We start from the raw sequence: 14,081 nt of genomic DNA, 5'->3' as shown, positions 1-14,081 counted from the left end.
TTATCTGAGGGATCAAACCAGCTGTTTCTTGAATTAGTTCCTTTGGGGGTTTCTTGTTTAAATAGGTAATTAGGCAAATTTTGAACACACCTGATGACCCTGAAGAGACTGAGCAGCCATCTTTTTGAACCTTAAAAAAATAGTGGTAGGCAATAGCTATGTGCATCTGACCATATAAAATAATATTTATCGAAATGAACTCCAGGAGATGAAAACAAGAGGTTTTTTTTTCTTTGTTGCTGTTTTTATTTTCATTTGTTTATCTGTCTTTGAGAGGGTAAGGGAGCCCAGGAAAAGTGGGGCAAAGGGTGAACAAATGCAGTAGCGGACACTATAAAATGAAATATAAAACTTGTGGGTGAGGATGGGAGGGAAAAACTGGGAGAGAGCGAGGGAAGGGGTGACATTGTTCAAAAAGAAATGCACTCTTTATCTGACTTACGTATTTACGTAACCCCTCTGTACATCAACTTTTCAATAACAGTAAATATTAAAGAAAGAAAGAAAGAAAGGAAAACATACTGGTAGGAAATTGTTCCCTGAGTTTTCTTCCATCAATTTCAATAACTTAGCTATTCATTTCCTATTGCCAAAAGCCAAGGCAATTAGACCATAATGAGAACTCGGGGCTTAGAAGATAGTATCAGAAAGTTGAAACTATGTTCTGCTATGTGAATGTGAGGCAGAGAGGGGCAGCAAACCCCTCTCAGGAGCAAGGAGGGGCACGGGGCCGGCAGGGGATCCTTCCTCAACAACTGGAATGACATCTACCCCTAAAAATATATGTGTGTCTTCCTGCAGGAAGGCCCAGGACACTAGCACAAAGTGACACTTATGCTGTTTTCAGAACCTCACTCTCCCACTTAGCTTTTTCCCTCAATGCTGGTGCTCTAGCATTTGAGCCACAGATCTACTTCTGGCTTCTTGGTAATCAATTAGAGATTGATGTCTATCATAGACTTCTTTGCTTGGGCCTGCTTTGAATCATGATGCTCAGAGATCTCAGCCTCCTGAGTAGCTAGGATTATGACGACAGGCCTGAGCCACCAGCACTGGGCTCCTTTCTGTTTTAGAATGATCAATCTTTTATTGTTAAGAAAGCATTTTTGAAAGCTCCAGAAAAGCTCAGAACATTTGAGCAAACTGTCACTTATTATTTCAGTATTTTTTTTCTTTTTAGACCTAACATAAAGAGAAAGAGAGAGGGAAGGAGAGAGAGTAAAACACATGTTTTTCAGATCGTTTTCTTTCTCTTCTCTCAAGGAGATAGAATTCAGGGTCTTGAGCATGCTAGGCAAGCTTTCTACCACTAAGTCATCTCCCCAGCCTCCCACAGCCTTCCCCGCTTCTCACCTGTGTATATGCCCGTGTCACCCCACAAACACCAAGAAGTAAACCCATTTCCACACATCTCGGACCCTTCTTGTCTGCATCCCAACCAAAACAGCCACAGTCTTCATTTATCTCTGCTCAGCACTCAGTACGGATGGCCTCTTGGCATTCCCACTGCTGTGAACTTGACCTTTGAGTGAATAGAGCATAGTTTATTTATCCGTTCTACATTTTGGGGGACTTCCTGGTTGGGGCTGGTGTTAGTCAGCTTCCTAGTGCTGTGATAAAACACCTGATGCAAACAACTTAAAAACAGGAAAGGGTTATTTTTGACTGATGGCTTCAGACCCAGGGTTGCATGACCCTGTTGCTTTAGACCTTGAAAACATTATGGCAGGAGGTATGTGGTTAAAGAAAAAAAAGCAAAACGCTGTTCGCCTTATGAGAGCTAGGAAGGGGACAGAGAGAGGGAGGGAGGGAGACAGAGAGAGGAAGAGAGGGAGAAAGGGGAGGGAGAGAAAGAGAGAGGGAAAGAGAGACAGGAGAGGAGGGAGAGAAAAGGAAAGAGAGAGAGTGAGAATGAGAGTGAGAGAGAGAGAGAGAGAGAGAGAGAGAGAGAGAGAGAGAGAGAGAATGGAGTCCTAACACATCACCAATGATCTGTACAGGCTAATGACACAGTCAACCACCGAGCTATACCTCTAGCCATGAACAACTCTTCTAAAATAAAAAACAGTGCAATGGCATTTTCAAATGTATAATCTTTCAATTCCTTCTCTAAATTGAGAATCTGCTTCTATTTGCTGCACGAGCCATCCAGAGATAACCAAATCTCAGTTCAGGCCCTTGCTTCCATGGCTTCCTCCTGAACAACTTCCTGTGGGGATTTTCCGCAGGGCCTTTGCTGTGTCTTCTCCATCCCTGGCCCCAAATGGACTAGCATCTCTGATGAGCGTTCCACATATTCCGGGCCCCTGGCGTGTTACCTAGAACTCTGGATATGGGATAGTGGTTTACCATCTTCCTAGAGACTAATAGGATGCCCCCCAGGCATCTAAGAGAATTAGGGGAAGTAAGGAGTTCAACTGTTTGTCTACCTTCTGCACAAAGGGGCAGGAAAGTGCCTTGGCTCCAACAGGCCATGTCCACCAGTGACAGAGCAAGCTGGGTGACGAGGGAAGAGGTGTCCCAGACCAGACTCTGTGTATCTTGATCTCTGTTTCTCTGATCTTCTTTGCCAGGCGATTGTTTTTACCCTCCTCCCAGTAGGAAAGGGACAGGGACAGATGGAGAAGGCCTACCTGTGGCTAAGGGCCTAGCTGAATCGAGGTGAGATGGAGTAGTAGCCCCATAGGTGGACCCCAGTATGTTGGCAGCTACCTGGTCCAAGTGTGCCAACCTCAAGACAGAATCCAGATCCTTGGATGTTCTCTCTTCAGGAGGTAGGGTGGAATTCTCCGCAGCTTATGTGTGGGCTGGGTTGGTACTTCACTTCCATGCATAGAATAAATGTTGTGTGACACCCAGATTAGTTTATAAATGGAACGGTTACTTCCTGCTTCTCCTTGTCTTCCCTTTTTCCTCTTCTCTTCTCCCCTCTCCCTTTCCCTTTCTCTTCCTCTCCCTTTCCTTCTCACATTCCTTATTTTTTTCTCCCTTTCTCCTTCTTCCTCTCCCTTCCTCACCACTAATTCTGGGGAAAACCAGCTGCTCTGTCATGAACACTCAGGTTTCCCAGGAGACAGACCCACATGATAAGAAACTGAGGCTTCCTGCCAAAAGCAACATGCATGGGCGCGCCATCTTGGAAGTTCTGGACTCATTCAGGCCTGCATCCCTGGTCAGTGTTTTAGCCACAACTTCATGACAGATGCTGAACCAGAAGCATTCGGCTGAAGCCACTCCCAGATTCCTTAGTAAGAAAACAAATGGTTATGTTTTTAAGCCTCCATATTTTGTGATTTGTTACACACGGTTACTAACCAAACATCTTAGGTTACTAACCAAACACGACAGAATGGCCTATCTCCCTTCCTTGGAAGTTAGGGATGCACATGTAATTTTCCTGGATAATGAAATTGAGTGAGACAGAATTGTGTCTCCTCTGGGAAAGACCCTCATGAGCCAGTACAGTGTCACCATCTCTTTTTGCAAGGGATGAGTGTAGCAAATGATGAGGCAGTCTTCCACCAGGTTGGGGGTCAAGAAGAGGGGGTGGTCTGGAACAGAAATACTAGACGACTCAACATGGACACATGGCGGAAGAAATCGACCTGACCTCTGTACATGTAGATAGATAGATAGATAGATAGATAGATAGATAGATAGATAGATAGATAGATAGATAGATAGATAGATAGATAGATGTAGAGAGAGAGAGAGAGACAGACAGACAGAGACAGAGAGACTCAGAGAGACAGAAAGACAGAGAGAGAGATTTGTCAGTCATAGGGCTTGAACTCTGGGCCTGGATGCTGTCCCTCAACTCTTCAGCTCAAGGCTAGCGCTCTAGTCCTTGAACCACGGTGCCACTGCTGGTTTTCTGGTGGTTTATTGGAGATAAAGAGTCTCACAGACTTTCCTGCCTGGGCTGGCTTTGAACTGTGATCCTTAGATCTCAGCCTCCCTAATAGCTAGTATTACAGGCATGAGCCACCAGCACCCAATTAACCTCTGTATATTTCAAGCACCTATACTGTGTGGGTGTTTGTTGCTGCAGCACAACCTGACTTGTACTGACTGGTGTAGACAAGATTCTGGGAATCTCTTGCCTGCTTCTTCCAACTCTTGGGACTCTTTGAGCCTAACACAGCCAGCATATCCACCGAGGTCCCTTAATGTGGGATCCTGTGGTCTCCAGAAGGCCCAGCCCTCCCCGCAGAACCCATCCCAGATCCCAGATGGAAAGGATGGAGCCTGGTTCCTCACAGTGTTGGGAGTTCAGCCCAGTCCTCGCGTTCCCATGGATCAGAAGCCAGTGGATGAGAGAATGCCGCAAGGGAGGCCGAGGAGTGGAAGGAAGGTGTTAGGTCACCGCCTCTGTGAACTCTTTCCGAAAGTCACAAAACCAACAACGATTGATCCTTTGCTTTCTTCTTTCCAGAACCATGGAGAATTTAGGGGAAATTTACTGTCTGGCCCACCCAGAACACAAAGACCAGTTAGGATTGGTTTTTGTTTTCTTTCCTTCCCAGATCAATCCGCAGTTCCTCCCCGCCTCCCCCGGGAACTGATGTGGTTTGGAGCTTCCTCTGCCCGACCCCCCCTCTCTTCTGATGGACTCCATGCACCCCTGGCCCTCCCCCAGCCCCCCTCAACCGTCCTCCCCTTCCCCGCTGCCCTTCCTCGCCACCCCCACCCCACCCAATGTCCTCATTAGGAAGTGTTAGGAAGCTGCTGGAGTGAGAAATGAGCCTGTGAACGTTCTTTGTCCTAATTAAACTTCCACAAGGAGAGTGACGAGAGGCGACAGGGAGGAAAGAGTGCCACCATGGCGTCCGCCCCCCCCCGGCTCAGGTTGGACAAGGCCTTTGTCCCCCCGAACAAAAGCATGTGTTAAACCTCATCAAACTTCATCAGACCCAGGTGCAAATGACCCACGTCGCAAACACCATCCCGGCTTATAGCACCTCCCTGGGCATTGGTGGGCCCTCGCTGTCAACCCCAATCAGAGCCAGACCCCCACATCAAAGCTGCAGCCCCCTCCCCAGATCGCTTCTACTCCAAGACACATTGTTAGCAGGACTTCCTATGCTTGGCCCTCGCCGGATGAATTAGGGCACCAGAGCCCCTCTGTGGCATAGCCGGGCCCTGTGGCGTTTCTAATGAGGTAGGAGGGTAGAATCAGCCAGGCCTCCGTCGGACACAATCACACGGAGTTGTTGCACATGCCCCAGAGTAAATCTCCCCGGCTCTCCTGGACTTCTTCGGAGAAGACACAGTATCTCCTATTGTGAACCAGGGACTGAGAGTCACAGCCCTGGGCAAACCCTGGGGTGGTGATGCCCAGCGTGGTTTCCAAACACCCCCACCCTGGCCCCTGTGAGAAGCAATTTTTCACTTCCAGGCTGGCCAAGCTGGCTGGGGAGCACCAGCGAGATCTGGAAGTGGCCTGCGACACAAAACCCTGGCAGCTGGTGGCATTTGGGGGGAGGGGGAAGCTGGGTGGCAGCCAATGTTGGTCCTGCGAGATAGGCTCAGTGTCTGGACAAGAGCCAGGGGACATACAACCCCCACTGCCCTCCCATAGCCAGGCCCAGGAGGAGATGCCTGGGGCCCCGGACCCAGGGCGGGGAACCCCAGGAATCTCTCAGAGCATGCCTGGGAAGCCCTGACCCAGAGACCCTCATCCTGAATCTCTTTCCTTCTCTCCCTTCCTTCCTTCCTTCCTTCCTTCCTTCCTTCCTTCCTTCCTTCCTTCCTTCCTTTCTTCTTTCCTTCCCTTCTTTCTACCATCCTTCTTTCCTTAGTACCTTCCTTCCTTTATTCTTTCACCATTTCCTTTCTTCCTTTCTTCATTTTTCCCTTTTCCTTTACTTGTTTTCTTCTTTCATCCTTCAGTGCTTCCTTTCCTTCCTTCCTTTTTCTTCTTTCTCTTTCTTTCTTGCTTTCCTTCCTTCTTTCCTTTTCCCTTCCTTCCTTCCTCTAGTCTTTCCTTTTCCCTTCCTTCTTTCCTATTTCCTTTCTTTGCCCTCCCCTCCTTTACTTCCTTCTTTCCTCCTTCCATCTTTCCTTTCTTCCTCCTTATTTCTGATCTCCCCTTCCTTTCTTTCCCTCCTTCTCACCCTCCTTCCTTCACTCTCTTTTTTTTTCTTTCTTTCTTTCTTTCTCCTTTAGGGCTGGGGACCAAACCCAGGGCCTCATGCATGCCAGGGAAGCACTCTCCCGCCGAGCCACATCTGCTGAGCCACATCCCCGGCCTACAGCTTACATTTCTCCCTAGGACTCCGGGCTACGGCTTCCTGACTCACCACTCACCCTATAACCACTTCTTCCTCTTCTTCCTCAGCATTGACCATAGTGGTTGTGCTTGAGAGGAAACTCCTTTCCCCCTCACTGGGGCCTCCAGGTCACTGGTCCTCCCTCCAGCACATTCTGAGGACCCAGGATGGCTGGAGGAGCCCCAGGAACGCAGCACAGGGCCTGGGGTAAAAATGGACTCAGGAAGAAGGGGGATGAAAGGCAGAGCTGGGTGGAGCTGCAGAGCTGGGCTGAGCACTGGGTAGGGAGTTAGGAGATTGCTCTGGAAGCTTCAGAGTGTTGGGGTTGAGTATAGATTCTAGAATGTTCTGGACCACCAAGAATTCTAGAGTGACTAAAATATAATCCTTTCTTCTTTTCACCCTGGGGAGTCCTGAATGTGAACAAGCCAAGGTAGAAGGTTCCAGAAGGCTCTGGAGATAGTGCAGAGGAGGAGGAAAGTGAAAGCTTCTGTGCAAGAAGATAGAAGGTTCTGGAGATCTGCCCTGGCTGGCAAATCCTCCACATGGCGGGAGGATTTTGCCAAGAAGGAAGAGATCACCGTGAGCTGAAGTCTTAGCAAGCAAAATACTTCTCCATTCCCAGCTCGTCAGGATCCCTGGAAAACTATGATTTTCCCCATCTGTAACCTCCAACTACTTCCCACCCCTTTTGGGTGGGATCTGAAGCGAGCACCCAAGCAAACTGGGAAATAAAAGCCTTTTTTATTTGTGGGGGGGGGGGAGATGGAGAGGAAAGGCCTAGGAACCAAAAGGATCCATTGGAGCCAAGAGTTCATTCTTGGACATTATCAAGAATGAAATCACTTACAAGGCATTTTATCATATGTCTCTTCTCCCCCCCCTCAAAAAAATAATTGATCTATATTCTATGGGGTACTGTGCAAACCAAACAGCAGAATATAAGATATTCTGACTCAACTTCAATGAAGTTTTAAGAAAGGATAATGTTACGTTAGCCTGTGGTCCATTAGAGCAATGCCATGCTTTCTCCAGGAGCCAAGCATGTCAGATCCTAAAAAACAATGCTTTAAGGCAAATGTAAAGTTCTATTGCACACTTTTCCAGGGTGTAATTATAAACATTTTACCCACTATGAACAGCAACCTGGATTTCTAATAGCGGTGTGTAAATACTCTTTCATTCCCAGAGAAAGATACCCCTGTCCTGCCCCCCCTTCATTTCCTGACCCACTTCTCTCCCCCACCCCAAAAAAAGGATGGAAAATTCTCAAGACAGAAATACTTGGGGCTGTGCTGGCTGGCAGGACAGGGCCATTGTGGTGGCCACATTATCAAGTGGCTCTCCTATAAACCCACGTTTCTGTGGCTCTGTGGCCAGCGCTGGAGACAGACGCTGGGGAAGAGAGGCAGGGCCGGAATGCACGGAGTGCCTTGTTACTCCAGCTGGGCCGCTGCTGGGGCCTCTGGATAGAGCCATTAATGGACAATTATTGGGCACTCAGCCCGCAGCAGATGTGCTAAGGACTCAAGCCAGAAGAAGCGGGGATGCAGCCGCCCGGCAAAGACACACCAAGGGCCTGAGAAGCCTTGGAAAGAAACCACAGGCGGAAACCTAAAAAAAAAAACAACAACAAAAAAAAAAAAAAAAACCCAACAACAAAGATTTCTCACCATCCCAACAAGCTTGAGGTACAGTTTCTTTCCCTGAAATGAGCTTGGTGAACCCCATTGTTGAAAGGCACCAAGAAGGGAGCAGGGGAGGAGAAGAAGGGAAGAAGGTCAGCATGTTTTATATTTATCTGGCCAGCATATCTAGCCGCCCCCTTCATGTGTTGAATTTAAGTTCAAGATCAAGGTCAGAACAAAGAGATTGGGGAATCACCGTTGTGAAAACATCTATATCTTGGAGTTGTGCCCACATTTGCTCTGCTGAAGCTCTACTGATTGAGCCAAGCCCCCCAAACCCCGCTTTTCTTGTGTGTCGGTCCTGTGGCTTGAACTCAGGGACTGGGCACTGTCCCTGACATTTTTTTTTTTTTGCTCAAGGCTAGCACTCTACAATTTGAGCTACAGCTCCACTTCCAGGTTTTTTGTTGTTGTTTTGTTTTAATCTTTGAAGGATTTTTGTTGTTGTTGTTGTTGGCTTTATTGGATTTTTTGTTTGTGTTGTTTTTTTGGTAGTTTATTGAATATAAGTCAGTGAGCTGACTTTCCTGCCTGGGCTAGCTTTGAACCACAATCCTTCAATCTCTGCGGCCTGAGTAAACTAAGATTACAGGCGTGAGACACCCGTGCCTGGCTTCCAACCCTGCTTTTTTTTTTTGCTGGTTAATTGGAGACGGAACCTTAGAGAACTTTTCTTTCTCTGACTAGCCTCAAATCATCAGCCTCCAGATGTCAGCCTCCTGAATAGCTCGGATTTTAGGCATGAGCCATTGGTGCCAGGCTGTGCTTTCTTTTTTAAAGACCAAGTGAATAGGTAGCAGCCTGCAGACTCACGCTTGGGGTGGGGTCTCTCTGGGTGCCCCCTCCAGCTGGCACCTGTTCCGTTCAGCTACCTCAACTCAAAGAAGAAAGATGAGGTTCCATTTCCTCTAGTGTGGGGAGCTCCTGTTCACCCATCTGTGTTCCTAGGCCTCAGCCCCTTTGCTTCTTTCCCCCTCTGCCCTATTCCACAGATTAAAGTCCAGAACATTGTCACCCAGCATTCTAGTCCCAAGACAACAAACCATCCGGGGTTACAACATAGCTGGACATTTCTGAGGACCGCCAGAGCCTACATGCTGACAGCCTACCTTCCCAGCAGACTGTCCCCCCTCCATCCCTCTGAGCAGACCAGGCCAGCCTCACCTGGCAGGCTCTTTTGTTAAAGCAGCAGCAAGCAAACCCACACAGTTAGCATGGCCCAGGGTGGCACGAAGATGGAGACACCCGGAGATGCCATTCATAGGATCATTTGGGGGGTGTAGCTGTTTCACTCCAGGGTTATGTGCGACTCTCCAAAAGTTATAGGTGATGATGGAGAGGCTGTGAGAGGCGAGGGGCCTCATCTGTGCCCCCGAGTGTGGAGAAAAGAATCCAGGACACCCTACCTGCACAGCCTGTCCTCGCTCAGCTCCTTAGTCTATTTCCATGGCTATAATGAAATACCCAGGACTTGGGGATCTATAAAGAAAAGAGTTTTTTTCAGCTCACAGTTTGGAGGATGAAAGTCTTCAGAGCATGTTACTGGCTCTGGTTGGGGCCTCCTGGCAGAGAATACCATGGCAATAACATGGAAGGAAAGATCAGATGGATAGACAGGAAGCTAGAGAGGAGTCCAGGGTCCAGCTGACTCTTTTATAACAAACATTCTCACAGAGCTACCTTAATCCCTTCCAAAGCCACTGCCCCAATGACCTAACTGCCTCCCATTTAGCCCCGCCTTCTTAAAGGCTCCACACACCACACGCCAAACTAGGAATCCTTGGGTGTCCAAATCGCGTTGTCCCTTTGTTTCTGTCTGCTTTGAACACCACGGACTAACTAAGAAAAGAAATATGCTTCTTACTGTTTCAGAGGCTGGGAAGTCAGAAGCCAAGAAACTGGAGTTGGGAAAGACACTGCAGAGTCTGGAGATCATTGTGTACTGAGACAAAAATAAGATTGTTCAAGCCTCTCCTCCTCTTCATATGAGGCCACTAATGTCATCATGGGACTCACCCTCATAACCTTATCTCCCCCTAGTTAACCCCCAAAAGTTGCATTTCTAAATACCAAACATTTTTGGCTCTCAAGGCTCAATGTCAAGAAGACACCATAATGGCCTCAGACTTGGTCATGGACTATCATCTGTGTGTGTGTGTCTGTGTGTGTGCACAAATATGCATGTGTATGTACGTGTGTGTGTGTGTGTGTGTGTGTGTGTGTGTGTTGTGTTGTATACCAGGTCTTGAACTCAGGCCCTGGATACTGTCCCTTAGCTTTTTCTTGCTCAAGGCTGGCACTCTACCACTTGAGCCACAACTTCACTTCCAGCTTTTTGTTTTTTTTGCTGGTTTTTGGAGATAAGAGTCTCACAGACTTTCCTGCCTGGGCTGGCTTCAAACCACCATCCTCAGATTTAAGCCTCCAGAGGAGCTAGGATGACAGATATGAGCCACCAACACTGGGCTCTTGTCTGTGTTTTATATCTATTACTTGCAGCAATGAGGGAGTCCTCGGGAAACTGTCACCCAGAAGCAAGATGACTAGACAGAGGGATGGCCCCATGGAGGGTTGGGAACACCAATTCTGCATCACCCCAAATCACAGTTCCTCTACTTGCTTCTGGCCGTCGTGTTAACAATTCTAAGCATCATTCTCTTAGATGATCACAAGTCCTCACACATCCCCTTAATTCTTCTCTCATTGTTTTTTCCCCAGATAAATCTCTGCACAAGGAAAGCACCAGGGTCCTTGTGAAATGAGCAACTATAGAAGGGGAGCAGAGCTCCCCAGGGCAGGTCTCCAGGAACCGTGTACGTTCCCTTTGCCCACCCTGGATCTGCTCTGCTTTGCCCAGATCTGGTTTGGGACACACACAGTTCCCAGTGAGCCCAGCCCCCACCCCTCAGCGCTCAGGCGCAGGGTAGGGCAGGAGAAAGAATGCAATGCGAGTTATGGCTTAAGGAAGTGAACCGTGCTAAACCATAAACAGACAGTTTGGGATTTGCTTTGTTATTTTGTACAAGGCAGTACCTTTCAATAGCAACTGGTGTTAGGGTCAAGCTTAAACATTTTCGTGTCACCAACCAAAATAACAGTGGTGCCATTGTTACAAGGCTGTATTTTTCCATCCAACAACAGGATTGGGTTTTGTGGGCTGAAGTTCCTTCAGTCTCGAAGGTCTGCAGGGAGGAAGTTCCTAGATCATCTAAGAGATGAGAGAAGGCTGTCAGTGGACAAGAGTGGGCAGAGAGATGCCAGGCTACTTACCTGAGTGTTTGTAATAATGTGTGTGTGTGTGTGTGTGTGTGTGTGTGTGTGTGTGTGTGTATGTGCATACGTGCGCGTGCGCTGGTCCTGGGGCTTGAACTCAGGGCCTGGACACTGTCCCTGAGCTTCTTTGGCTCAAGCCTAGTGCTCTACCACTTGAGCCTCAACACCACTTCCGGCCTTTTTCTGAGTAGTTTGTTGGAGATAAGAGACTCACAGACTTTCTTGCCCAAGCTGCCTTCAAACTTCGATTCTCAGATCTCAGCCTCTTGAGTAGCTAGGATTACAGACATGAGCCACCAGTGCCGGCCTGTTTGTAACATTTAATAGAAGTAATGCAGACAAAAGATCTTACATAAAACAAGGAGAATATAAAAAAGGGGTCCAGCAGTCCTGATAGACAGGACACAGCCGTGCGTCCTCACAGTGTCAGTGTTGTCAATCATTGAGAAATCAATATCCCCTGAAACAGGACCCCCACATGAGTGGGTGGCCCACCTACCAGCCCGGGGTGGAGAGAAGATGATTTGGGATGCAGGTGGCTCTGTATGCCACTTTTGGAAGGGGCTGTGCTAGTTCTCAGAGGCCATGCTACAGGTGCGCCACCGTGGTCTCATTTCCATACTGTCATAGTTGGGGAACACGTGGTGCATTTGTGGGGGGCACTAGGCCAAGTGCTGCCGTCCGCCCGGCGTGACCTGTCTTCAGGAATGAGCTTCCTGCTTCGTACATGTCTCATTTGGAAATCCTGGGGTTTGAACTCAGCGCCTCCTGCTAGCCAGGTGCTCTACCACTTTGAGTCACTCCCCCAGCCCTTTCTGTCCAAGGTAGTTTTCAGAGGCAATCTCATGGTCGTTGACCCGGCTGGCATGGGCCACAGTCCTCCTGTTTCGATCTCCTACCTCACCGAGATGCCAGGCACATGTCAGGGCACCCAGCTTTATTGGTTGAGATGGGTCACCTGCACTTTTTACCCCGGCTGACCTTGAACCGTAATCCTCCGATTTTCCTTATCCCAAGTGGGATTACAGATGTGAGCCTCTGTGCCTGGCCCCCCTCCCACATCTCACAGGACACAAACCAGGAGGTGTGTTAGCTAGCGCATGCCTGGGTGTCAAGGGCTCTGTAGTGTAGGAGGTCCAGAGGCCTACCTGTTCTGTCTAACTCTAACGCCACAGACTGCGCCTGGCCCTGGCCCTCTCCGGCTATTTGCTCACACAAGAGTTTGGAGGTTTATGGTTTCTACCAGAACTATACTCTAAGCTAGCATTTGACATCATTTCATCCATAAATAGCCAATCACAGGTGCAAAGACAAGGAGACAATTCCCACCCACCTCCCAGTACTAAAGCTTGAACTCAGGGCCTCACACATGCTTGAATTGATGATTTAGCTGGTGCCCTATTACTTGAACCATACCTCTAGCCCGGCTTTGCACTATTTTTTTTGTTTGTTTGTTTCTGAGACAAAGTCTTTCAGACTTTTCTTACTGGACTGGCTCTGAACAGTCATTCAGATCTCAGCTTCCCAAGTAGCTAAGATTACAAGTGAGAGCCGCCAACCAGCACCAGGATACAAGAGATAATTTTTTAAATTACTTTAACATAAGGCTTCATTTTAACTTTAGTTAAATTAAAGAGAGTAGAATCTTAATTAATTAGGAATTCATCAAATTCCTGATATATTTGCCACAGACCTGCTAATAAGCCATCCAACGCCCAGTTGGGGAACATGCCCACTATTGAAATGACATTTGTAGCTTGAATAATTTGGTCCCTTGAGCTATCCAGCCCTCCTCAGAGTCAGGACACTGGTCACACTTGTCTTCTCGGTGTCCCACTACAGTAGATCTGAGTAAACACCTTGCTGTGTTCTGTTTCCCCTAGAGTTTTTGGTGTGGCTCTTAGACCAGCAAGTGGCATTCAGTCCTCCAACAGCACCAGATCAAACCTCTACTGTGTCCTGACACCTCATACCTCCAGCCTAGGAGGTCAGTAAAAAGGCCATTTTTATTCAGTGTGATACAAATGTACCTCTTATTAATTGTGTTAACAAGACAAGGCGGGGCAGGGTTCTGCTTCCTGTTGGGCAAGTATCAGCCAGAGCTTCTTCCATTGTGGTGTGCGCTTGAGCCTCCTGGAGCTCCTGGGAACCTGCAGATCCTGTCTCAGCAGGCTTAGGGCCAGGCCTCACAGTCTGCATGGCTACGAAGCTCCCAGGAGATGCCAAGTGTAGAGAAGGACACGTGGGAGATGTGTGTCAGAACTGCCAAAGCCCGAGCTCCATCTCAGACCTGGGAATCGAACATGCCTGCTAAGATTCCAGGTGTGTTCTGTGTACATTACAGCAGAGGCAGGCTGGTTTGTTGGGTTTATCCCCTGTCCAAAGCAGACATAACGAATCAACCAGGAGACTCGGATGATCCTTCTTTATATAGTGTGACAGTGCCAAGGAATGCCTAAAGAGATAGCCTGGGATCAAATCCTTGTAGGGAAGTCTCCAGAAGAATCACACAGGACCAAGTTGGGGTATTTATTTAGAAACCCCAAACTAGGAAGACTTATGAGGCTGCTAAAGATCCCAGCAGGAACTCTTCTGGTCTCTCTCTCTGCTAGACTGAACACCAAGTCTTGGCCAGTTTCCATGCTGTGGGAGGGGCTGAGGGGGGGCGACAATCTGGCCGGTACTTGGGATCAGAAAGCCAAGGGTGGGCAAGACAGGATTTGGTGGCACTTGCTGTCAGCTATCTCAAGAATCAGTCTGGGTTGTTTGTTTCGGCTGGCTCTGTTTTCTTTTCATCTTGTTTGCCTATATGTCTCTGGTAGAGTATGGGGAGCACAGAAATGGAGGG

Source organism: Dipodomys merriami, unplaced genomic scaffold (assembly GCF_024711535.1).
Source record: "Dipodomys merriami isolate MVZ:Mamm:240054 unplaced genomic scaffold, mDipMer1.0.p SCAF_33, whole genome shotgun sequence".
Taxonomy (NCBI): Eukaryota; Metazoa; Chordata; class Mammalia; order Rodentia; family Heteromyidae; genus Dipodomys; species Dipodomys merriami.
This window is presented reverse-complemented; position numbering follows the sequence as displayed.